At 43.6% G+C, this 25,024-nt stretch overlaps 18 non-coding genes across 18 annotated transcripts; all 18 read right to left on the reverse strand.

Moving 5' to 3' along the window:
* Positions 1 to 144: 144 nt before the first annotated feature.
* On the reverse strand, positions 145 to 308 carry LOC135033753 (U1 spliceosomal RNA). Its single transcript, XR_010229092.1, has one exon. It is a non-coding gene; the product is annotated as a U1 spliceosomal RNA (small nuclear RNA).
* A 674-nt stretch (positions 309 to 982) lies between these two features.
* On the reverse strand, positions 983 to 1,145 carry LOC135033763 (U1 spliceosomal RNA). Its single transcript, XR_010229100.1, has one exon. It is a non-coding gene; the product is annotated as a U1 spliceosomal RNA (small nuclear RNA).
* Positions 1,146 to 1,297: 152 nt separating this feature from the next.
* On the reverse strand, positions 1,298 to 1,461 carry LOC135033832 (U1 spliceosomal RNA). The gene has a single exon (XR_010229161.1). It is a non-coding gene; the product is annotated as a U1 spliceosomal RNA (small nuclear RNA).
* Positions 1,462 to 2,135: 674 nt separating this feature from the next.
* Positions 2,136 to 2,298, reverse strand: LOC135033775 (U1 spliceosomal RNA). Its single transcript, XR_010229115.1, has one exon. It is a non-coding gene; the product is annotated as a U1 spliceosomal RNA (small nuclear RNA).
* Positions 2,299 to 2,450: 152 nt separating this feature from the next.
* LOC135033921 (U1 spliceosomal RNA) lies at positions 2,451 to 2,614 on the reverse strand. Its single transcript, XR_010229237.1, has one exon. It is a non-coding gene; the product is annotated as a U1 spliceosomal RNA (small nuclear RNA).
* Positions 2,615 to 17,047: 14,433 nt separating this feature from the next.
* On the reverse strand, positions 17,048 to 17,210 carry LOC135033826 (U1 spliceosomal RNA). The gene has a single exon (XR_010229156.1). It is a non-coding gene; the product is annotated as a U1 spliceosomal RNA (small nuclear RNA).
* A 152-nt stretch (positions 17,211 to 17,362) lies between these two features.
* LOC135033733 (U1 spliceosomal RNA) lies at positions 17,363 to 17,526 on the reverse strand. Its single transcript, XR_010229072.1, has one exon. It is a non-coding gene; the product is annotated as a U1 spliceosomal RNA (small nuclear RNA).
* Positions 17,527 to 18,200: 674 nt separating this feature from the next.
* LOC135033759 (U1 spliceosomal RNA) lies at positions 18,201 to 18,363 on the reverse strand. The gene has a single exon (XR_010229096.1). It is a non-coding gene; the product is annotated as a U1 spliceosomal RNA (small nuclear RNA).
* Positions 18,364 to 18,515: 152 nt separating this feature from the next.
* On the reverse strand, positions 18,516 to 18,679 carry LOC135033714 (U1 spliceosomal RNA). Its single transcript, XR_010229054.1, has one exon. It is a non-coding gene; the product is annotated as a U1 spliceosomal RNA (small nuclear RNA).
* A 674-nt stretch (positions 18,680 to 19,353) lies between these two features.
* On the reverse strand, positions 19,354 to 19,516 carry LOC135033769 (U1 spliceosomal RNA). Its single transcript, XR_010229108.1, has one exon. It is a non-coding gene; the product is annotated as a U1 spliceosomal RNA (small nuclear RNA).
* Positions 19,517 to 19,668: 152 nt separating this feature from the next.
* Positions 19,669 to 19,832, reverse strand: LOC135033715 (U1 spliceosomal RNA). Its single transcript, XR_010229055.1, has one exon. It is a non-coding gene; the product is annotated as a U1 spliceosomal RNA (small nuclear RNA).
* A 674-nt stretch (positions 19,833 to 20,506) lies between these two features.
* LOC135033770 (U1 spliceosomal RNA) lies at positions 20,507 to 20,669 on the reverse strand. Its single transcript, XR_010229109.1, has one exon. It is a non-coding gene; the product is annotated as a U1 spliceosomal RNA (small nuclear RNA).
* A 149-nt stretch (positions 20,670 to 20,818) lies between these two features.
* LOC135033772 (U1 spliceosomal RNA) lies at positions 20,819 to 20,983 on the reverse strand. The gene has a single exon (XR_010229111.1). It is a non-coding gene; the product is annotated as a U1 spliceosomal RNA (small nuclear RNA).
* Positions 20,984 to 21,653: 670 nt separating this feature from the next.
* On the reverse strand, positions 21,654 to 21,816 carry LOC135033748 (U1 spliceosomal RNA). Its single transcript, XR_010229087.1, has one exon. It is a non-coding gene; the product is annotated as a U1 spliceosomal RNA (small nuclear RNA).
* Positions 21,817 to 21,968: 152 nt separating this feature from the next.
* On the reverse strand, positions 21,969 to 22,132 carry LOC135033706 (U1 spliceosomal RNA). The gene has a single exon (XR_010229046.1). It is a non-coding gene; the product is annotated as a U1 spliceosomal RNA (small nuclear RNA).
* A 972-nt stretch (positions 22,133 to 23,104) lies between these two features.
* Positions 23,105 to 23,267, reverse strand: LOC135033699 (U1 spliceosomal RNA). Its single transcript, XR_010229039.1, has one exon. It is a non-coding gene; the product is annotated as a U1 spliceosomal RNA (small nuclear RNA).
* A 674-nt stretch (positions 23,268 to 23,941) lies between these two features.
* On the reverse strand, positions 23,942 to 24,104 carry LOC135033842 (U1 spliceosomal RNA). Its single transcript, XR_010229168.1, has one exon. It is a non-coding gene; the product is annotated as a U1 spliceosomal RNA (small nuclear RNA).
* Positions 24,105 to 24,256: 152 nt separating this feature from the next.
* Positions 24,257 to 24,420, reverse strand: LOC135033922 (U1 spliceosomal RNA). Its single transcript, XR_010229238.1, has one exon. It is a non-coding gene; the product is annotated as a U1 spliceosomal RNA (small nuclear RNA).
* Positions 24,421 to 25,024: the final 604 nt, after the last annotated feature.

Raw genomic sequence — 25,024 nt, forward strand, 5'->3', positions numbered from 1 at the left:
CTAGAGCTGGGGAGGGTCGCTGCTCGGGTACCCCCCTGTAAAGTGAAGGAGATCCAACTGAGGCAGCACAAGGGAACTCTCGAAAGAAGAACAAGGCTAAAGGAAAATCTGAGACAAAGAAATCTGACTTTTACCAGAGCTGACCAGAGGAAAGCACAAACACAGTATCCCACTACCACAAATAATGCAGTCAAGTTTCCGACATTTGGGGAAATCACAGGGGTCAGCATACCCAAAATGCAATGAATGAACCTCACCCTGGGAGAAAAATCTTCATGACCATGGTATCTCCTATGCAAAATAAGTATGATTTGGAATAGGGCTGGGGAGGGCCGCTGCTCATGCACATCTCTGTCAAGTAAAGGAGATTCAACTGAGGCAGCACAAGGGAACTCTCATCTTGGGACAACAACTGCAGGGAGAACATATATTTTCAGATGAACATGGGAGGGCAGAAGGCTGCCTAATACTGAAGCACCCCCAAACAACAAACCAAATGCAACAACTAGTGCAAGCATTCCTGGGGGAAGGCCTGCCGCAGATGGATTTGCATATGGTGATGTCATCCAAGCAGTGGGTCAAAGTTGGCTTCAACCCTCGTCTGCATATGAAAAGAGAAAAGGGGCGTGCAGGGCATGGTGGCCTTTTGCGGCGCTTGGCTGACCCCTAGTTTGCATTAAACACCTCCACCCTCCTTTGGTGTGGGGCTCATGTTGGCTATGCCCCAGCCCCTGAAGCATTCAAGCAGATTTCTTGCAGCAGCTGGGCACTGTAACAGCTCCAGAGCTGCTCTGTAAGGCAAGTAAAAGGGTGTGGGCCCTGCAGCACTACCTGTAGTTCGCATTGTGCATTGGAAGGCACAAAGTAAGCAGACGGGAGGAGAAGTCAGGATAGTGCACAAGGGTATAGAAGGGAGCGGCTGAAGAAAAGAGAAGTGGAAACAGACAGCAAACTAGGCTGGAGAGAGACCTGAGACAAAGAGATCTGAATTATACGAGAGCCGACCAGGGGAAACACAAATTATGCAGTCAAGTTTCCCACATTTGGGGAAATCGCAGGGGCAGCACACCCAGAGTGCAATGGGTGAGCCTTGCCCTGGGAGAAGCACCTTCATGATCATAGTATCTCACCTGGCAGGTAAGTAGGAGTTGGGCTAGAGCTGGGGAGGGTCGCTGCTCGGGTTCCCCCCTGTGAAGTGAAGGAGATCCAACTGAGGCAGCACCAGGGAACTCTCGAAAGAAGAACAAGGCTAGAGGAAGATCTGAGACAAAGAAATCTGACTTTTACCAGAGCTGACCAGAGGAAAGCACAAACACAGTCCCCCACTACCACAAATAATGCAGTCGAGTTTCCCACATTTGGGAAAATCACAGGGGTCAGCATACCCAGAATGCAATGAATGAACCTCACCCTGGGAGAACAATCTTCATGACCATGGTATCTCCTATGCAAAATAAGTATGATTTGGGATAGGGCTGGTGAGGGCCGCTGCTCAGGCACATCTCTGTCAAGCAAAGGAGATTCAACTGAGGCAGCACAAGGGAACTCTCATCTGGGGACAACAACTGCAGGGAGACCACATCTTTTCAGATGAACATGGGAGGGCGGAAGGCTGCCTAATACTGAAGCACCATCAAATATCAAACCATATGCAACAACTAGTACAAGCACTCCTGGGGGAAGGTCTGCAGCAGACGGATTTGCATATGGTGATGTTATCCAAGCAGTGGGCCAAAGTTGACTGGAACCCTCATCTGCATATGAAAAGAGAAAAGGGGCATGCAGGGCATGGCGGCCTTTTGCAGTGCTTGGATGACCCCTAGTTCGCATTAAACACCCCCACCCTCCTTTGGTGTGGGGCTCATGTTGGCCATGCCCCATCCCCTGAAGCATTCAAGCTGATTTCTTGCAGCAGCTGGGCACTGTAACAGCTCCAGAGCTGCTCTGTAAGGCAAGTAAAAGGGTGTGGGCCCTGAAGCACTACCTGTAGTTTGCATTGTGCATTGGAAGGCACAAAGTAAGCAGACGGGAGGAGAAGTCAGGATAGTGCACAAGGGTATAGAAGGGAGCGGCTGAAGAAAAGAGAAGTGGAAACAGACAGCAAACTAGGCTGGAGAGAGACCTGAGACAAAGAGATCTGAATTATACGAGAGCCGACCAAGGGAAACACAAATTATGCAGTCAAGTTTCCCACATTTGGGGAAATCGCAGGGGCAGCACACCCAGAGTGCAATGGGTGAGCCTTGCCCTGGGAGAAGCACCTTCATGATCATAGTATCTCACCTGGCAGGTAAGTAGGAGTTGGGCTAGAGCTGGGGAGGGTCGCTGCTCGGGTACCCCCCTGTAAAGTGAAGGAGATCCAACTGAGGCAGCACAAGGGAACTCTCGAAAGAAGAACAAGGCTAGAGGAAAATCTGAGACAAAGAAATCTGACTTTTACCAGAGCTGACCAGAGGAAAGCACAAACACAGTCCCCCACTACCACAAATAATGCAGTCAAGTTTCCCACATTTGGGGAAATCACAGGGGTCAGCATACCCAAAATGCAATGAATGAACCTCACCCTGGGAGAACAATCTTCATGACCATGGTATCTCCTATGCAAAATAAGTATGATTTGGAATAGGGCTGGGGAGGGCCGCTGCTCATGCACATCTCTGTCAAGTAAAGGAGATTCAACTGAGGCAGCACAAGGGAACTCTCATCTGGGGACAACAATTGCAGGGAGAACACATATTTTCAGATGAACATGGGAGGGCAGAAGGCTGCCTAATACTGAAGCACCCCCAAACAACAAACCAAATGCAACAACTAGTGCAAGCATTCCTGGGGGAAGTTCTGCAGAAGACGGATTTGCATACGGTGATGTCATCCAAGCAGTGGGTCAAAGTTGGCTTCAACCCTCATCTGCATATGAAAAGAGAAAATGGGCGTGCAGGGCATGGCGGCCTTTTGCGGTGCTTTGATGACCCCTAGTTCGCATTAAACACCTCCTCCCTCCTTTGGTGTGGGGCTCATGTTGGCCATGCCCCATCCCCTGAAGCATTCAAGCTGATTTCTTGCAGCAGCTGGGCACTGTAACAGCTCCAGAGCTGCTCTGTAAGGCAAGTAAAAGGGTGTGGGCCCTGCAGCACTTCCTGTAGTTTGCATTGTGCATTGGAAGGCACAAAGTAAGCAGACTGGAGGAGAAGTCAGGATAGTGCACAAGGGTATAGAAGGGAGCGGCTGAAGAAAAGAGAAGTGGAAACAGACAGCAAACTAGGCTGGAGAGAGACCTGAGACAAAGAGATCTGAATTATACGAGAGCCGACCAGGGGAAACACAAATTATGCAGTCAAGTTTCCCACATTTGGGGAAATCACAGGGGCAGCACACCCAGAGTGCAATGGGTGAGCCTTGCCCTGGGAGAAGCACCTTCATGTTAGCATAAAAATAAAGCCAGAAAATGAAGAGCTGTTTAATCAGTCAATTGGATTTTTTTGCCAGCATATTTCTTTTTTCTCTGCAACCCACTGCTAAATTGTGCTTCCTAGCTGTTTTTATAAAATCACTGAATCAAATCTAACTCTGATTACATCAGAGAAGGCCAGGTACCCTACACCATAACAGGGGTTTTCGAAATTTTGACTTGTCTACTTAAATATCACCAAAATCTGATCACAAGGTCAATTACGTCCCTGGGTGGGATTGAACCACCAACCTTTTGATTAATAGCTGAACACACTAACCGATTGCGCCACAGAGACACTTTGCAAAAAGTGCATACTGACAAAGACTAATAAGCATTCATCTAGAACGTTTCCTAGAAAAACTTTAAAAAGTCAATAATCTGGAGAGTTTTTGTAAGATGTTTCTTCCAGCAACCAATGAAGAAACACATTGGTACTTTCGCATGATGAGTGAGTGCTTCAGGATCTCTTGCACTTACATGTGCAGCAGAGTACTGCACTGGAAGCATGCTGGGCCCATAACCCAGAGGTAGGCAGATTGAAACTATCCTTTGCTATATGCATTTTTTTTTTGTTCATTAAAGTAATCCAAAACTGGGATTGATATTTTAGCTTTTATTTTTACTTAAAGTACAATAACTTTTACCATTTTAATTTTTTTAATAGTATATTGACAGTATTGTTTTCTTTCAAAAATCCAATTAATTTTCTTTACCCGATTATTAAAATGGTAATTGACAAAAACAAACTACATTGTCACCAGAAGAGCAATACAAAATGTACAAGTGATATATTAAAATCATCTTTTCAGCTTGAATTTCAATGATGCATTGGGGCAACGATTTTGTGAGAAACATCTTCACCCTTAAATAAAGATTTTCTTAATTCCTTACCTGTGTGCTAATTAGATATCACCTTGTTTTCACATTAAACAGACTTCCACATGAGAAAGCAGCAAGGATGCAGTGGCGTTAATGTTTCCTGGTGTCAACCTGTATTATTTCAGTAGATATTGAAATGAGGATGCATCTTGCTGCCTTTCCAATGAAGCAAGTTTAATTTAGTAATAGGTGAAAAACCATCACTACAAATATGTTAATCAGATACTTGGCTTTGTGGACACTTTTCAGAGAACAAATTAGTTAGCATAAAAATAAAGCCAGAAAATGAAGAGCTGTTTAATCATTCAATTGGATTTTTCTGCCAGCATATTTCTTTTTCTCTGCAACCCACTGCTAAATTGTGCTTCCTAGCTGTTTTTATAACATCACTGAATCAAATCTAACTCTGATTACATCAGAGAAGGCCAGGTACCCTACACCATAAGAGGGGGTTTGCAATTTTGACTTGTCTACTTAAATATCACCAAAATCTGATCACAAGGTCAATTACGTCCCTGGGTGGGATTGAACCACCAACCTTTTGATTAATAGCTGCACACACTAACCGATTGCGCCACAGAGACACTTTGCGAAAAGTATATACTGACAAAGACTAATAAGCATTCATCTAGAACGTTTCCTAGAAAAACTTTAAAAAGTCAATAATCTGGAGAGTGTTTGTAAGATGTTTCTTCCAGCAACCAATGAAGAAACACATTGGTACTTTCGCATGATGAGTGAGTGCTTCAGGATCTCTTGCACTTACATGTGCAGCAGAGTACTGCAATGGAAGCATGCTGGGTCCATAACCCAGAGGTAGGCAGATTGAAACTATCCTTTGCTATATGCATTTTTTTTTGTTCATTAAAGTAATCCAAAACTGGGATTGATATTTTAGCTTTTATTTTTACTTAAAGTACAATAACTTTTACCATTTTAATTTGTTTTAATAGTATATTGACAGTATTGTTTTCTTTCAAAAATCCACTTAATTTTCTTTACCCTATTATTAAAATGGTAATTGACAAAAACAAACTACATTGTCACCAGAAGAGCAATACAAAATGTACAAGTGATATATTAAAATCATCTTTCCAGCTTGAATTTCAATGATGCATTGGGGCAACGATTTTGTGAGAAACATCTTCACCCTTAAATAAAGATTTTCTTAATTCCTTACCTGTGTGCTAATTAGATATCACCTTGTTTTCACATTAAACAGACTTCCACATGAGAAAGCAGCAAGGATGCAGTGGCGTTAATGTTTCCTGGTGTCAACCTGTATTATTTCAGTAGATATTGAAATGAGGATGCATCTTGCTGCCTTTCCAATGAAGCAAGTTTAATTTAGTAATAGGTGAAAAACCATCCCTACAAATATGTTAATCAGATACTTGGCTTTGTGGACACTTTTCAGAGAACAAATTAGTTAGCATAAAAATAAAGCCAGAAAATAAAGAGCTGTTTAATCACTCAATTGGATTTTTCTGCCAGCATTTTTCTTTTTCTCTGCAACCCACTGCTAAATTGTGCTTCCTAGCTGTTTTTATAAAATCACTGAATCAAATCTAACTCTGATTACATCAGAGAAGGCCAGGTACCCTACACCATAACAGGGGGTTTGAAATTTTGACTTGTCTACTTAAAGATCACCAAAATCTGATAACAAGGTCAATTAAGTCCCTGGGTGGGATTGAACCACCAACCTTTTGGTTAATAGCCTTACACACTAACTGATTGCGCCACCGCGACACTTTGCAAAAGTACATACTGACAAAGGCTAATAAGCATTCATCTAGAACGATTCCTAGAAACATTTTAAAAAGTCAATAATGTGGAGAGTTTTTGTATGATGTTTCTTCCATCAACCAATGAAGAAACACATTGGTACTTTCCCATGATGAGTGAGTGCTTCAGGATCTCTTGCACTTACATGTGCAGCAGAGTACTGTAATGGAAGCATGCTGGGTCCATAACCCAGAGGTAGGCAGATTGAAACTATCCTCTGCTATATGCATTTTTTTTTTGTTAATTAAAGTAATCCAAAACTGGGATTGATATTTTTGCTCTTTTATTTTTACTTAAAGTACAATAACTTTTACCATTTTAATTTGTTTTAATAGTATATTGACAGTATTGTTTTCTTTCAAAAATCCAATTAATTTTCTTTACCCGATTATTAAAATGGTTATTGACAAAAGCAAACTACATTGTCACCAGAAGAGCAATACAAAATGTACAAGTGATATATTAAAATCATCTTTCCAGCTTGAATTTCAATGATGCATTGGGGCAACGATTTTGTGAGAAACATCTTCACCCTTAAATAAAGATTTTCTTAATTCCTTACCTGTGTGCTAATTAGATATCACCTTGTTTTCACATTAAACAGACTTCCACATGAGAAAGCAGCAAGGATGCAGTGGCGTTAATGTTTCCTGGTGTCAACCTGTATTATTTCAGTAGATATTGAAATGAGGATGCATCTTGCTGCCTTTCCAATGAAGCAAGTTTAATTTAGTAATAGGTGAAAAACCATCCCTACAAAGATGTTAATCAGATACTTGGCTTTGTGGACACTTTTCAGAGAACAAATTTGTTAGCATAAAAATAAAGCCAGAAAATGAAGAGCTGTTTAATCAGTCAATTGGATTTTTTTGCCAGCATATTTCTTTTTCTCTGCAACCCACTGCTAAATTGTGCTTCCTAGCTGTTTTTATAAAATCACTGAATCAAATCTAACTCTGATTACATCAGAGAAGGCCAGGTACCCTACACCATAACAGGGGTTTTCGAAATTTTGACTTGTCTACTTAAATATCACCAAAATCTGATCACAAGGTCAATTACATCCCTGGGTGGGATTGAACCACCAACCTTTTGATTAATAGCTGAACACACTAACCGATTGCGCCACAGAGACACTTTGCAAAAAGTACATACTGACAAAGACTAATAAGCATTCATCTAGAACGTTTCCTAGAAAAACTTTAAAAAGTCAATAATCTGGAGAGTTTTTGTAAGATGTTTCTTCCAGCAACCAATGAAGAAACACATTGGTACTTTCGCATGATGAGTGAGTGCTTCAGGATCTCTTGCACTTACATGTGCAGCAGAGTACTGCACTGGAAGCATGCTGGGCCCATAACCCAGAGGTAGGCAGATTGAAACTATCCTTTGCTATATGCATTTTTTTTTTGTTCATTAAAGTAATCCAAAACTGGGATTGATATTTTAGCTTTTATTTTTACTTAAAGTACAATAACTTTTACCATTTTAATTTGTTTTAATAGTATATTGACAGTATTGTTTTCTTTCAAAAATCCAATTAATTTTCTTTACCCGATTATTAAAATGGTAATTGACAAAAACAAACTACATTGTCACCAGAAGAGCAATACAAAATGTACAAGTGATATATTAAAATCATCTTTCCAGCTTGAATTTCAATGATGCATTGGGGCAACGATTTTGTGAGAAACATCTTCACCCTTAAATAAAGATTTTCTTAATTCCTTACCTGTGTGCTAATTAGATATCACCTTGTTTTCACATTAAACAGACTTCCACATGAGAAAGCAGCAAGGATGCAGTGGCGTTAATGTTTCCTGGTGTCAACCTGTATTATTTCAGTAGATATTGAAATGAGGATGCATCTTGCTGCCTTTCCAATGAAGCAAGTTTAATTTAGTAATAGGTGAAAAACCATCCCTACAAAGATGTTAATCAGATACTTGGCTTTGTGGACACTTTTCAGAGAACAAATTTGTTAGCATAAAAATAAAGCCAGAAAATGAAGAGCTGTTTAATCAGTCAATTGGATTTTTTTGCCAGCATATTTCTTTTTCTCTGCAACCCACTGCTAAATTGTGCTTCCTAGCTGTTTTTATAAAATCACTGAATCAAATCTAACTCTGATTACATCAGAGAAGGCCAGGTACCCTACACCATAACAGGGGTTTTCGAAATTTTGACTTGTCTACTTAAATATCACCAAAATCTGATCACAAGGTCAATTACGTCCCTGGGTGGGATTGAACCACCAACCTTTTGATTAATAGCTGAACACACTAACCGATTGCGCCACAGAGACACTTTGCAAAAAGTACATACTGACAAAGACTAATAAGCATTCATCTAGAACGTTTCCTAGAAAAACTTTAAAAAGTCAATAATCTGGAGAGTTTTTGTAAGATGTTTCTTCCAGCAACCAATGAAGAAACACATTGGTACTTTCGCATGATGAGTGAGTGCTTCAGGATCTCTTGCACTTACATGTGCAGCCGAGTACTGCACTGGAAGCATGCTGGGCCCATAACCCAGAGGTAGGCAGATTGAAACTATCCTTTGCTATATGCATTTTTTTTTGTTCATTAAAGTAATCCAAAACTGGGATTGATATTTTAGCTTTTATTTTTACTTAAAGTACAATAACTTTTACCATTTTAATTTGTTTTAATAGTATATTGACAGTATTGTTTTCTTTCAAAAATCCAATTAATTTTCTTTACCCGATTATTAAAATGGTAATTGACAAAAACAAACTACATTGTCACCAGAAGAGCAATACAAAATGTACAAGTGATATATTAAAATCATCTTTCCAGCTTGAATTTCAATGATGCATTGGGGCAACGATTTTGTGAGAAACATCTTCACCCTTAAATAAAGATTTTCTTAATTCCTTACCTGTGTGCTAATTAGATATCACCTTGTTTTCACATTAAACAGACTTCCACATGAGAAAGCAGCAAGGATGCAGTGGCGTTAATGTTTCCTGGTGTCAACCTGTATTATTTCAGTAGATATTGAAATGAGGATGCATCTTGCTGCCTTTCCAATGAAGCAAGTTTAATTTAGTAATAGGTGAAAAACCATCACTACAAATATGTTAATCAGATACTTGGCTTTGTGGACACTTTTCAGAGAACAAATTAGTTAGCATAAAAATAAAGCCAGAAAATGAAGAGCTGTTTAATCACTCAATTGGATTTTTCTGCCAGCATATTTCTTTTTCTCTGCAACCCACTGCTAAATTGTGCTTCCTAGCTGTTTTTATAAAATCACTGAATCAAATCTAACTCTGATTACATCAGAGAAGGCCAGGTACCCTACACCATAACAGGGGGTTTGAAATTTTGACTTGTCTACTTAAAGATCACCAAAATCTGATAACAAGGTCAATTAAGTCCCTGGGTGGGATTGAACCACCAACCTTTTGGTTAATAGCCTTACACACTAACTGATTGCGCCACAGCGACACTTTGCAAAACTATATACTGACAAAGGCTAATAAGCATTCATCTAGAACGATTCCTAGAAACATTTTAAAAAGTCAATAATGTGGAGAGTTTTTGTAAGATGTTTCTTCCATCAACCAATGAAGAAACACATTGGTACTTTCCCATGATGAGTGAGTGCTTCAGGATCTCTTGCACTTACATGTGCAGCAGAGTACTGTAATGGAAGCATGCTGGGTCCATAACCCAGAGGTAGGCAGATTGAAACTATCCTCTGCTATATGCATTTTTTTTTTGTTAATTAAAGTAATCCAAAACTGGGATTGATATTTTTGCTCTTTTATTTTTACTTAAAGTACAATAACTTTTACCATTTTAATTTGTTTTAATAGTATATTGACAGTATTGTTTTCTTTCAAAAATCCACTTAATTTTCTTTACCCGATTATTAAAATGGTAATTGACAAAAACAAACTACATTATCACCAGAAGAGCAATATAAAATGTTCAAGTAATATATTAAAATCATCTTTCCAGCTTGGATTTCAATGATGCATTGGGGCAACGATTTTGTGAGAAACATCTTCACCCTTAAATAAAGATTTTCTTAATTCCTTACCTGTGTGCTAATTAGAGATCACCTTGTTTTCACATTAAACAGACTTCCACATGAGAAAACAGCAAAGATGCAGTGGCGTTAATGTTTCATGGTGTCAACCTGTATTATTTCCGTAGATATTGAAATGAGGATACATCTTGCTGCCTTTCCAATGAAGCAAGTTTAATTTAGTAATAGGTGAAAAACCATCCCTACAAAGATGTTAATCAGATACTTGGCTTTGTGGACACTTTTCAGAGAACAAATTTGTTATCATAAAAATAAAGCCAGAAAATGAAGAGCTGTTTAATCACTCAATTGGATTTTTCTGCCAGCATTTTTCTTTTTCTCTGCAACCCACTGCTAAATTGTGCTTCCTAGCTGTTTTTTTTATAAAATCACTTAATTAAATCTAACTCTGATTACATCAGAGAAGGCCAGGTACCCTACACCATAAGAGGGGGTTTGCAATTTTGACTTGTCTACTTAAATATCACCAAAATCTGATCACAAGGTCAATCACGTCCCTGGGTGGGATTGAACCACCAACCTTTTGATTAATAGCTGAACACACTAACCGATTGCGCCACAGAGACACTTTGCAAAAAGTAAATACTGACAAAGACTAATAAGCATTCATCTAGAACGTTTCCTAGAAAAACTTTAAAAAGTCAATAATCTGGAGAGTTTTTGTAAGATGTTTCTTCCAGCAACCAATGAAGAAACACATTGGTACTTTCGCATGATGAGTGAGTGCTTCAGGATCTCTTGCACTTACATGTGCAGCAGAGTACTGTAATGGAAGCATGCTGGGTCCATAACCCAGAGGTAGGCAGATTGAAACTATCCTTTGCTATATGCATTTTTTTTTGTTCATTAAAGTAATCCAAAACTGGGATTGATATTTTAGCTTTTATTTTTACTTAAAGTACAATAACTTTTACCATTTTAATTTGTTTTAATAGTATATTGACAGTATTGTTTTCTTTCAAAAATCCACTTAATTTTCTTTACCCGATTATTAAAATGGTAATTGACAAAAACAAACTACATTGTCACCAGAAGAGCAATACAAAATGTACAAGTGATGTATTAAAATCATCTTTCCAGCTTGAATTTCAATGATGCATTGGGGCAACGATTTTGTGAGAAACATCTTCACCCTTAAATAAAGATTTTCTTAATTCCTTACCTGTGTGCTAATTAGATATCACCTTGTTTTCACATTAAACAGACTTCCACATGAGAAAGCAGCAAGGATGCAGTGGCGTTAATGTTTCCTGGTGTCAACCTGTATTATTTCAGTAGATATTGAAATGAGGATGCATCTTGCTGCCTTTCCAATGAAGCAAGTTTAATTTAGTAATAGGTGAAAAACCATTCCTACAAAGATGTTAATCAGATATTTGGCTTTGTGGACACTTTTCAGAGTACAAATTTGTTAGCATAAAAGTAAAGCCAGAAAATGAAGAGCTGTTTAATCACTCAATTGGATTTTTTTGCCAGCATATTTCTTTTTCTCTGCAAACCACTGCTAAATTGTGCTTCCTAGCTGTTTTTATAAAATCACTGAATCAAATCTAACTCTGATTACATCAGAGAAGGCCAGGTACCCAACACCATAACAGGGGTTTTTGAAATTTTGACTTGTCTACTTAAAGATCACCAAAATCTGATAACAAGGTCAATTACGTCCCTGGGTGGGATTGAACCACCAACCTTTTGGTTAATAGCCGTACACACTAACTGATTGCGCCACAGCGACACTTTGCAAAAGTACATACTGACAAAGGCTGATAAGCATTCATCTAGAACGTTTCCAAGAAAAACTTTAAATAGTCAATAATCTGGAGAGTTTTTGTAAGATGTTTCTTCCATCAACCAATGAAGAAACACATTGGTACTTTCCCATGATGAGTGAGTGCTTCAGGATCTCTTGCAATTACATGTGCAGCAGAGTACTGTAATGGAAGCATGCTGGGTCCATAGCCCAGAGGTAGGCAGATTGAAACTATCCTCTGCTATATGCATTTTTTTTTGTTAATTAAAGTAATCCAAAACTGGGATTGATATTTTTGCTCTTTTATTTTTACTTAAAGTACAATAACTTTTACCATTTTAATTTGTTTTAATAGTATATTGACAGTATTGTTTTCTTTCAAAAATCCACTTAATTTTCTTTACCCGATTATTAAAATGGTAATTGACAAAAATAAACTGATGAGGATACTACTGCAGTCTTTGTTTCGTCTGTACCCGCTGAAAGAGCAGCAAAAGGTGGAGATCTTGATGGAACAGTTGAAAGGGCTTGCACTTAGAGAGGTTACTTCCTGGCCTACTGAAGAGAAGAAGACTGTGGACCAGATCCTCAACAGGCTTGCTACCACATTTGACACAAGGACAGTGTCAGAACTTAAAATGCACTTCTTTGCTCGAAAGCAACAACCAGGAGAGTCACTACGGGGCTATGCCCTCAGCTTGCAGGAAGCACTCAGAGATGTTCAGCAAGCAGACCCTGAGCAAGTGCATGACAAAGAGAAAATGTTATTGGACCAGTTCACTGAAGGTGCAAGGGGCGAATTTGTAAAACTCAGCTGCGACTATTGAGATTGCAGAAGCCTGGAAGCACATTCCTGGATTTTAAAGAGGCTGCGATTAAAGTTCTAGGCTCCAGTCTTACTTCAGGGGCTGTTCCACAAGAGTCTATTCCAGAGATGCCACGGTATCAAGAGAATTCTGATGCCCAGGAGTCAAGTTTTAAAGGAGCTACTTACCCACCTACAGTAAAAGGAGTGACAGTGCCATGTTCAAAGACATGCATATTTGACTCTTCTAGTGAGTTACGAAGTCTGCTGGCTGAACTGACACGTGGTGTGACAGAGATGCGCAGAGACCTGCAGATTCTGAAGAGACAGCAGGCACTGCTCCATGAAGAAATGGAATGGTGCCAGGAGAGGAGACCACTGAACAGTTCCCAATGGGACCTACATAGAAACAGGGAGACACTTTTTTCCAACCACTTTGCCTCCCAAAGGCGACCCATTTTTCAAAGCTGTGAAGGAAGCGGACAAATTAAGAGAGAATTTGAGCAGCCAGATCATTTAAACTCCAAATTCATGTGGTTAACCCGTTATGTTAGCCAAAGCCCGGTGGTTCAAGTTTGCATCAATGGAGTCTCAATGCCCGCTCTCTTAGACACTGGATCACTAGTGACCACAATACAAGCAACACAGTTTGAGCAGCATTGGACTGAGGAACAGATGTTTCCGTCAACTTCCACATTGATAAACCCGATTGCAAGCAATGGGCACTGCATCCCTTGCAAAGGATACTCGGAAGCTGAAATTCAAATCGGACGAACAGTGCTACCACAGCAAGGCTTCATCATCACCACTGCCCAAGATGATGGATTGCCTCCAGTGATAGTGGGCATGAATGTGTTGCGGAACTGCTGTGAGGAGCTCGTAGCAGCACTCCAAGGAGAGTTTCAAACTGACAAGCTCCAGGAGAAACAAGGCCTTCAACCTGGGATAGCCAAACAAAAGGGAAGAATGATAACAGAATTATCTGTAAGAGAGGAACATGAAAAAAATAAGGCTAGCCAAATAATGATAGAAATGCCCATCTCCAGTGTCCAGATTATCCGAAAGAATGCTTCAATGTTAGGCATGAATAATATAGCATCCAGTTCTAGAAACTGTGAGCAACCTATTCAAGGAACCAGTTTTGACCACCTGCAAGATAAAAGTCAGATGATAAGACACCTCAAAGCCTTACTGAAGATTGGGAAATACCTGACCAAGCGACAAAGGCAAGAATCCTCGCCAGAACTCCTGAAGTTGTTGAGACAGCGAGAAAGGCTGTTTGAAGAGAAAGGACAGTTGGTTCGATGTAGTGTGGATCCTAATACTCATTATAGGATCAGTCAACTTGTAATTCCAAGACAAAGTGCTTGTTATGTGCTTGAAGAATATCACGACAAGTCAGGTCACCCTGGGTGCAAAAGGATGGAAACAAGCATCTGGAAAAAGTTCTTTTGGGTTGAAATGAGGGAAGACATCAAGAGATGGTGCCGAAACTGTCCAACCTGTTCTGTAAGAAGAACCTTGCTGCCTCTTTCTCTCCAGAATCCATTGTCCCAAACCAGCTGTGATACTGAATCCCAAGATGGAATGGAAGAGGCTCATAAAATGTATTTACAGCAGACTAAGGTGGTTTGTCACCGACAAGGAGGCAAGAAGACTAGGGCTTGCAAAACAGAAAACCACCATAGTCAGCTGCAGTTTTGTACAGCATGTCCCAAAGACAGTTTAGAAAGAGTTCAATACTCATCCATGGCAGGGGGGTTGAGGTTTCCTAGACAAACTTTTCAAGACCATATACTGTCCAGATTTCAACCGATTGCTCCAGGAGCATGTGTTAATGTACTATAGCACAAAAGGAATTATACCTATCAGATACTGATGTTAAAAATGTTGATAAATGTTAATGTTTCAGACATAATCTGTGTTCACTAATGAATGTGACTGGATATAGTGAGAAGTTTATATAGGGATAAAACCAAAATGCGTGAGGACACGCATGTTTTGGGGGGGGGGCACGTGTGATATCCCATAACAACAAGGACATTTTTGACAACAGTGTAGTTGCCTGTGCCATTTAAATAAAGTTTATTTAAAAGAAAATTGAACAGCAGTTTGAGAAGTCAGTTGGAGCCATGGTGAGGAAAGAGCTGGCGACGCCATTACGCAGAGATGAGCAGCTGAGAGAGGGGAGACAAATAAGCTGAAAATTGCATGAGAGAGTAAGCAGTAGTGCAAAATACAGCAGTGGAAGTGCAGCAATTAACAAGTAAGAACGCCATGACACTCTCAGCCAAGAGAGTGCACAGCAAGTGTCAGAGACAGGAGAGTATAAAGCCTTTATACCAATGCTGACTGGCCTACATCTGAGGGGAAACTGCCTCAGAAACATCTATTGACTGGGTGAGATAAATCCATATTTATACTGAAACCTACTCCACTGCAAAGGACATTATCCTATATTTACTATACCTATGCAGCGATTTACATGGGAAGCAGCTCCAGTTTGTTTTAAACAATCATCTTTACTACACAGAGCTACAATATTTTGTTCACAGCTAAAGGAGACAATAGCTGCATATAACTATGTAACAACATAACCGGGCCCCAACGTGCACATAGAGACTCCCTGCAGTGACACCAATGTTATCTGGGACTTAAATATTGTCTGCATAAGTTGATTTCTATTACTAAGCAACATAGTATTAATCTCAGATTTAGTTATATTACCATTTGTGTAATGACTTAAAGTGTATATGGTGTCTGTGTTTAAGTTGCTTGAATCAAATCTTTCCCTTCCCTACTGTAATCAGTTCCTTTTCTGAGTTATGTGGTAAACCATTTATTCTTTCATACAAAGCCCTGCCTGCCTTTCTTTGTGTCTGGGGAAACCTTGCCTCTCTGCCAGGAATAGAGAAGAGCTGCTGCTGAAGGAGGAATAGTCCATCAAGGTATCCCTGACCTGTTCCACATAGTTTACACACTTGTTATACCGGGGTGTTACATTGTGTGTGACTGACCTTAGGAAGAAACCGGAGCCTCCGCTGCAGTGACCCAGCAACCAGGGCACGGGAGTATACAGTGCCGCTGGGAGTGATGAAGCTGCAGTAAAGATGTCTATTAGACCTAGCCTGCTGCAGCCCTTGTAGATTCTCATAAAAAAAGTTCTTCTTTTCTTGTCAAAATTAATAGCTAAGAATAGGCTGCTTGAGGCAGGCCCCTGTTAAGTGGCCTGCTACTGAAGGCAACAACTACAAACTGAGCTCCCTGTTCATGGAAGCGGGGTTATAGAGGAGAATGCGCTGAGCATCTTGGGAACAGTCAAAAGCTTTGAGCCGGTTGGTGCCTCAGATCAAGATCCTACTCTACACCCCAATGTGAATCCTTGTGGAGTCCAGTGTACCCCACAGAAGAAATTAATGTGTCACACCCATTGGCAGCAACCTTAGAATAGCTGCTGACGGGCACAATTGAGAAAGGAAGGGGGGGGACATTTGAATCCAGCACATAGATGCAATTCAAATATGTAATTTGAACCTTCCTATTTTAAAATATAATGGATGAACCTCACCCTGTGAGAACAATCTTCATGATATAGAGATCTCATATGCAAAATAAGTATGAGTTGGGATAGGGCTGGGGAGGGTGGCTGCTCGGGCAGCCCCTCCCCCGTCAAGTTAAGGAGATTCAACTGAGGAAGCACAAGGGAACTCTCGTCTGGGGACAACAACTGCAGGGAGACCACATCTTTTCAGATGAACATGGGAGGGCGGAAGGCTGCCTAATACTGAAGCACCATCAAATATCAAACCATATGCAATAACTAGTACAAGCATTCCTGGGGGAAGGTCTGCAGGAGACGAATTTGCATACGGTGATGTCATCCAAGCAGTGGGCCAAAGTTGGCTGGAACCCTCATCTGCATATGAAAAGAGAAAAGGGTTATGCAGGGCATGGCGGCCTTTTGCGGCGCTTGGATGACCCCTAGTTCGCATTAAACACCTCCACCCTCCTTCGGTGTGGGGCTCATGTTGACTATGCCCCAGCCCCTGAAGCATTCAAGCTGATTTCTTGCAGCAGCTGGGCACTGTAACAGCTCCAGAGCTGCTCTGTAAGGCAAATAAAAGGGTGTGGGCCCTGCAGCACTACCTGTAGTTCGCATTGTGCGTTGGAAGGCACAAAGTAATCAGACGGGAGAAGTCAGGATAGTGCGCAAGGGCATAGAAGGGAGCGGCTCAAGAAAAGAGAAGTGGAAACAGACAGCAAACTAGGCTGGAGAGAGACCTGAGACAAAGAGATCTGAATTATACGAGAGCCGACCAGGGGAAACACAAATTATGCAGTCAAGTTTCCCACATTTGGGGAAATCGCAGGGGCAGCACAGCCAGAGTGCAATGGGTGAGCCTTGCCCTGGGAGAAGCACCTTCAAGATCATAGTATCTCACCTGGCAGGTAAGTAGGAGTTGGGCTAGAGCTGGGGAGGGTCGCTGCTCGGGCACCCCCCTGTCAAGTGAAGGAGATCCAACTGAGGCAGCACAATGGAACTCTCGAAAGAAGAACAAGGCTAGAGGAAGATCTGAGACAAAGAAATCTGACTTTTACCAGAGCTGACCAGCGGAAAACACAAACACAGTCCCCCACTACCACAAATAATGCAGGCGAGTTTCCCACATTTGGGGAAATCACAGGGGTCAGCATACCCAGAATGCAATGAATGAACCTCACCCTGGGTGAACAATCTTCATGACCATGGTGTCTCCTATGCAAAATAAGTATGATTTGGGATAGGGCTGGGGAGGGCCGCTGCTCAGGCACATCTCTGTCAAGTAAAGTTAATTCAACTGAGGCAGCACAAGGGAACTCTCATCTGGGGACAACAACTGCAGGGAGAACACATATTTTCAGATGAACATGGGAGGGCAGAAGGCTGCCTAATACTGAAGCACCCCCAAACAACAAACCAAATGCAACAACTAGTGCAAGCATTCCTGGGGGAAGGCCTGCAGCAGATGGATTTGCATATGGTGATGTTATCCAAGCAGTGGGTCAAAGTTGGCTTCAACCCTCATCTGCATATGAAAAGAGAAAAGGGGCGTGCAGGGCATGGCGGCCTTTTGCGGCGCTTGGATGACCCCTAGATCGCATTAACCACCCCCACCCTCCTTTGGTGTGGGGCTCATGTTGGCCATGCCCCATCCCATGAAGCATTCAAGCTGATTTCTTGCAGCAGCTGGGCACTGTAACAGCTCCAGAGCTGCTCTGTAAGGCAAGTAAAAGGGTGTGGGCCCTGCAGCACTACCTGTAGTTTGCATTGTGCATTGGAAGGCACAAAGTAAGCAGACGGGAGGAGAAGTCAGGATAGTGCACAAGGGTATAGAAGGGAGGGGCTCAAGAAAAGAGAAGTGGAAACAGACAGCAAACTAGGCTGGAGAGAGACCTGAGACAAAGAGATCTGAATTATACGAGAGCCGACCAGGGGAAACACAAATTATGCAGTCAAGTTTCCCACATTTGGGGAAATTGCAGGGGCAGCACACCCAGAGTGCAATGGGTGAGCCTTGCCCTGGGAGAAGCACCTTCATGATCATAGTATCTCACCTGGCAGGTAAGTAGGAGTTGGGCTAGAGCTGGGGAGGGTCGCTGCTCGGACACCCCCCTGTCAAGTGAAGGAGATCCAACTGAGGCAGCACAAAGGAACTCTCGAAAGAAGAACAAGGCTAGAGGAAGATCTGAGACAAAGAAATCTGACTTTTACCAGAGCTGACCAGAGGAAAGCACAAACACAGTCCACCACTACCACAAATAATGCAGTCGAGTTTCCCACATTTGGGGAAATCACAGGGGTCAGCATACCCAGAGTGCAATGAATGAACCGCACCCTGGGAGAACAATCTTCATAACAATGGTATCTCCTATGCAAAATAAGTATGATTTGGGATATGGCTGGGGAGGGCCGCTGCTCAGGCACATCTCTGTCAAGTAAAGGAGATTCAACTGAGGCAGCACAAGGGAACTCTCATCTGGGGACAACAACTGCAGGGAGAACACATATTTTCAGATGAACATGGGAGGGCAGAAGGCTGCCTAATACTGAAGCACCCCCAAACAACAAACCAAATGCAACAACTAGTGCAAGCATTTCTGGGGGAAGGCCTGCAGCAGATAGATTTGCATATGGTGATGTCATCCAAGCAGTGGGTCAAAGTTGGCTTCAACCCTCGTCTGCATATGAAAAGAGAAAAGGGGCGTGCAGGGCATGGTGGCCTTTTGCGGCACTTGGCTGACCCCTAGTTTGCATTAAACACCTCCACCCTCCTTCGGTGTGGGGCTCATGTTGGCTATGCCCCAGCCCCTGAAGCATTCAAGCTGATTTCTTGCAGCAGCTGGGCACTGTAACAGCTCCAGAGCTGCTCTGTAAGGCAAGTAAAAGGTTGTGGGCCCTGCAGCACTACCTGTAGTTCGCATTGTGCGTTGGAAGGCACAAAGTAAGCAGAAAGGAGGAGAAGTCAGGATAGTGCGCAAGGGCATAGAAGGGAGCTGCTGAAGAAAAGAGAAGTGGAAACAGACAGCAAACTAGGCTGGAGAGAGACCTGAGACAAAGAGATCTGAATTATACGAGACCTGACCAGGGGAAACACAAATTATGCAGTCAAGTTTCCCACATTTGGGGAAATCGCAGGGGCAGCACACCCAGAGTGCAATGGGTGAGCCTTGCCCTGGGAGAAGCACCTTCATGATCATAGTATCTCACCTGGCAGGTAAGTAGGAGTTGGGCTAGAGCTGGGGAGGGTCGCTGCTCGGGCACCCCCCTGTCAAGTGAAGGAGATCCAACTGAGGCAGCACAAAGGAACTCTCGAAAGAAGAACAAGGCTAGAGGAAGATCTGAGACAAAGAAATCTGACTTTTACCAGAGCTGACCAGAGGAAAGCACAAACACAGTCCACCACTACCACAAATAATGCAGTCGAGTTTCCCACATTTGGGGAAATCACAGGGGTCAGCATACCCAGAGTGCAATGAATGAACCGCACCCTGGGAGAACAATCTTCATAACAATGGTATCTCCTATGCAAAATAAGTATGATTTGGGATATGGCTGGGGAGGGCCGCTGCTCAGGCACATCTCTGTCAAGTAAAGGAGATTCAACTGAGGCAGCACAAGGGAACTCTCATCTGGGGACAACAACTGCAGGGAGAACACATATTTTCAGATGAACATGGGAGGGCAGAAGGCTGCCTAATACTGAAGCACCCCCAAACAACAAACCAAATGCAACAACTAGTGCAAGCATTCCTGGGGGAAGGCCTGCAGCAGATAGATTTGCATATGGTGATGTCATCCAAGCAGTGGGTCAAAGTTGGCTTCAACCCTCGTCTGCATATGAAAAGAGAAAAGGGGCGTGCAGGGCATGGTGGCCTTTTGCGGCACTTGGCTGACCCCTAGTTTGCATTAAACACCTCCACCCTCCTTCGGTGTAGGGCTCATGTTGGCTATGCCCCAGCCCCTGAAGCATTCAAGCTGATTTCTTGCAGCAGCTGGGCACTGTAACAGCTCCAGAGCTGCTCTGTAAGTCAAGTAAAAGGGTGTGGGCCCTGCAGCACTACCTGTAGTTCGCATTGTGCGTTGGAAGGCACAAAGTAAGCAGAAAGGAGGAGAAGTCAGGATAGTGCGCAAGGGCATAGAAGGGAGCGGCTCAAGAAAAGAGAAGTGGAAACAGACAGCAAACTAGGCTGGAGAGAGACCTGAGACAAAGAGATCTGAATTATACGAGACCTGACCAGGGGAAACACAAATTATGCAGTCAAGTTTCCCACATTTGGGGAAATCGCAGGGGCAGCACACCCAGAGTGCAATGGGTGAGCCTTGCCCTGGGAGAAGCACCTTCATGATCATAGTATCTCACCTGGCAGGTAAGTAGGAGTTGGGCTAGAGCTGGGGAGGGTCGCTGCTCGGGCACCCCCCTGTCAAGTGAAGGAGATCCAACTGAGGCAGCACAAGGAAACTCTCGAAAGAAGAACAAGGCTAGAGGAAGATCTGAAACAAAGAAATCTGACTTTTACCAGAGAGCAGAGGAAAACACAAACACAGTCCCCCACTACCAACAAATAAAGCAGTCGCGTTTCCCACATTTGGGGAAATCACAGGGGTCAGCATACCCAGAATGCAATGAATGAACCTCACCCTGGGAGAGTAATCTTCATGACCATGGTATCTCCTATGCAAAATAAGTATGATTTGGGATAGGGCTGGGGAGGGCCGCTGCTCATGCACATCTCTGTCAAGTAAAGGAGATTCAACTGAGGCAGCACAAGGGAACTCTCATCTGGGGACAACAACTGCAGGGAGAACACATATTTTCAGATGAACATGGGAGGGCAGAAGGCTGCCTAATACTGAAGCACCCCCAAACAACAAACCAAATGCAACAACTAGTGCAAGCATTCCTGGGGGAAGTTCTGCAGAAGACGGATTTGCATACGGTGATGTCATCCAAGCAGTGGGTCAAAGTTGGCTTCAACCCTCATCTGCATATGAAAAGAGAAAAGGGGCGTGCAGGGCATGGCGGCCTTTTGCGGTGCTTGGATGACCCCTAGTTCGCATTAAACACCCCACCCTCCTTTGGTGTGGGGCTCATGTTGGCCATGCCCCATCCCCTGAAGCATTCAAGCTGATTTATTGCAGCAGCTGGGCACTGTAACAGCTCCAGAGCTGCTCTGAACGGCAAGTAAAAGGGTGTGGGCCCTGCAGCACTACCTGTAGTTTGCATTGTGCATTGGAAGGCACAAAGTAAGCAGACGGGAGAAGTCAGGATAGTGCGCAAGGGCATAGAAGGGAGCGGCTCAAGAAAAGAGAAGTTGAAACAGACAGCAAACTAGGCTGGAGAGAGTCCTGAGACAAAGAGATCTGAATTATACGAGAGCCGACCAGGGGAAACACAAATTATGCAGTCAAGTTTCCCACATTTGGGGAAATCGCAGGAGCAGCACACCCAGAGTGCAATGGGTGAGCCTTGCCCTGGGAGAAGCACCTACATGATCATAGTATCTCACCTGCCAGGTAAGTAGAAGTTGGGCTAGAGCTGGGGAGGGTCGCTGCTCGGGTACCCCCCTGTCAAGTGAAGGAGATCCAACTGAGGCAGCACAAGGGAACTCTCGAAAGAAGAACAAGGCTAAAGGAAGATCTGAGACAAAGAAATCTGACTTTTACCAGAGCTGACCAGAGGAAAGCACAAACACAGTCCCCCACTACCACAAATAAAGCAGTCGAGTTTCCCACATTTGGGGAAATCACAGGGGTCAGCATACCCAGAATGCAATGAATGAACCTCACCGTGGGAGAACAATCTTCATGACCATGGTATCTCCTATGCAAAATAAGTATGATTTGGGATAGGGCTGGGGAGGGCCGCTGCTCAGGCACATCTCTGTCAAGTAAAGGAGATTCAACTGAGGCAGCACAAGGGAACTCTCATCTGGGGACAACAACTGCAGGGAGAACACATATTTTCAGATGAACATGGGAGGGCAGAAGGCTGCCTAATACTGAAGCACCCCCAAACAACAAACCAAATGCAACAACTAGTGCAAGCATTCCTGGGGGAAGGCCTGCAGCAGATGGATTTGCATACGGTGATGTCATCCAAGCAGTGGGTCAAAGTTGGCTTCAACCCTCGTCTGCATATGAAAAGAGAAAAGGGGCGTGCAGGGCATGGCGGCCTTTTGCGGCGCTTGGATGACCCCTAGTTCGCATTAAACACCTCCACCCTCCTTCGGTGTGGGGCTCATGTTGGCTATGCCCCAGCCCCTGAAGCATTCAAGCTGATTTCTTGCAGCAGCTGGGCACTGTAACAGCTCCAGAGCTGCTCTGTACGGCAAGTAAAAGGGTGTGGGCCCTGCAGCACTACCTGTAGTTTGCATTGTGCATTGGAAGGCACAAAGTAAGCAGACAGGAGGAGAAGTCAGGATAGTGCACAAGGGTATAAAAGGGAGGGGCTCATGAAAAAAGAAGTGGAAACAGACAGCAAACTAGGCTGGAGAGAGACCTGAGACAAAGAGATCTGAATTATACGAGAGCCGACCAGGGGAAACACAAATTATGCAGTCAAGCTTCCCACATTTGGGGAAATCAGAGTGCAATGGGTGAGCCTTGCCCTGGGAGAAGCACCTTCATGATCATAGTATCTCACCTGGCAGGTAAGTAGGAGTTGGGCTAGAGCTGGGGAGGGTCGCTGCTCGGGCACCCCTCTGTCAAGTGAAAGAGATCCAACTGAGGCAGCACAAGGAAACTCTCGAAAGAAGAACAAGGCTAGAGGAAGATCTGAGACAAATAAATCTGACTTTTACCAGAGCTGACCAGAGGAAAGCACAAACACAGTCCCCCACTACCACAAATAATGCAGTCGAGTTTCCCACATTTTGGAAATCACAGGGGTCAGCATACCCAGAATGCAATGAATGAACCTCACCCTGGGAGAACAATCTTCATGACCATGGTATCTCCTATGCAAAATAAGTATGATTTGGGATAGGGCTGGGGAGGGCCGCTGCTCAGGCACATCTCTGTCAAGTAAAGGAGATTCAACTGAGGCAGCACAAGGGAACTCTCATCTGGGGACAACAACTGCAGGGAGAACACATATTTTCAGATGAACATGGGAGGGCAGAAGGCTGACTAATACTGAAGCACCCCCAAACAACAAACCAAATGCAACAACTAGTGCAAGCATTCCTGGGGGAAGGCCTGCAGCAGATGGATTTGCATACGGTGATGTCATCCAAGCAGTGGGTCAAAGTTGGCTTCAACCCTCGTCTGCATATGAAAAGAGAAAAGGGGCGTGCAGGGCATGGCGGCCTTTTGCGGCGCTTGGATGACCCCTAGTTCACATTAAACACCTCCACCCTCCTTCGGTGTGGGGCTCATGTTGGCTGTGCCCCAGCCCCTGAAGCATTCAAGCTGATTTCTTGCAGTAGCTGGGCACTGTAACAGCTCCAGAGCTGCTCTGTACGGCAAGTAAAAGGGTGTGGGCCCTACAGCACTACCTGTAGTTTGCATTGTGCATTGGAAGGCACAAAGTAAGCAGACAGGAGGAGAAGTCAGGATAGTGCACAAGGGTATAAAAGGGAGGGGCTCATGAAAAAAGAAGTGGAAACAGACAGCAAACTAGGCTGGAGAGAGACCTGAGACAAAGAGATCTGAATTATACGAGAGCCGACCAGGGGAAACACAAATTATGCAGTCAAGCTTCCCACATTTGGGGAAATCGCAGGGGCACCACACCCAGAGTGCAATGGGTGAGCCTTGCCCTGGGAGAAGCACCTTCATGATCATAGTATCTCACCTGGCAAGTAAGTAGGAGTTGGGCTAGAGCTGGGGAGGGTCGCTGCTCGGGCACCCCCCTGTCAAGTGAAAGAGATCCAACTGAGGCAGCACAAGGGAACTCTCGAAAGAAGAACAAGGCTAGAGGAAGATCTGAGACAAATAAATCTGACTTTTACCAGAGCTGTCCAGAGGAAAGCACAAACACAGTCCCCCACTACCACAAATAATGCAGTTGAGTTTCCCACATTTGGGGAAATCACAGGGGTCAGCATACCCAGAATGCAATGAATGAACCTCACCCTGGGAGAACAATCTTCATGACCATGGTATCGCCTATGCAAAATAAGTATGATTTGGGATAGGGCTGGGGAGGGCCGCTGCTCAGGCACATCTCTGTCAAGTAAAGGAGATTCAACTGAGGCAGCACAAGGGAACTCTCATCTGGGGACAACAACTGCAGGGAGAACACATATTTTCAGATAAACATGGGAGGGCAGAAGGCAGCCTAATACTGAAGCACCCCCAAACAACAAACCAAATGCAACAACTAGTACAAGCATTCCTGGGGGAAGGCCTGCAGCAGATGGATTTGCATATGGTGATGTCATCCAAGCAGTGGGTCAAAGTTGGCTTCAACCCTCGTCTGCATATGAAAAGAGAAAAGGGGCGTGCAGGGCATGGCGGCCTTTTGCGGCGCTTGGATGACCCCTAGTTCGCATTAAACACCTCCACCCTCCTTCGGTGTGGGGCTCATGTTGGCTATGCCCCAGCCCCTGAAGCATTCAAGCTGATTTCTTGCAGCAGCTGGGCACTGTAACAGCTCCAGAGCTGCTCTGAACGGCAAGTAAAAGGGTGTGGGCCCTGCAGCACTACCTGTAGTTTGCATTGTGCATTGGAAGGCACAAAGTAAGCAGACGGGAGAAGTCAGGATAGTGCGCAAGGGCATAGAAGGGA

The sequence above is a fragment of the Pseudophryne corroboree genome, unplaced genomic scaffold, assembly GCF_028390025.1.
Source record: "Pseudophryne corroboree isolate aPseCor3 unplaced genomic scaffold, aPseCor3.hap2 scaffold_576, whole genome shotgun sequence".
Classification (NCBI taxonomy): Eukaryota; Metazoa; Chordata; class Amphibia; order Anura; family Myobatrachidae; genus Pseudophryne; species Pseudophryne corroboree.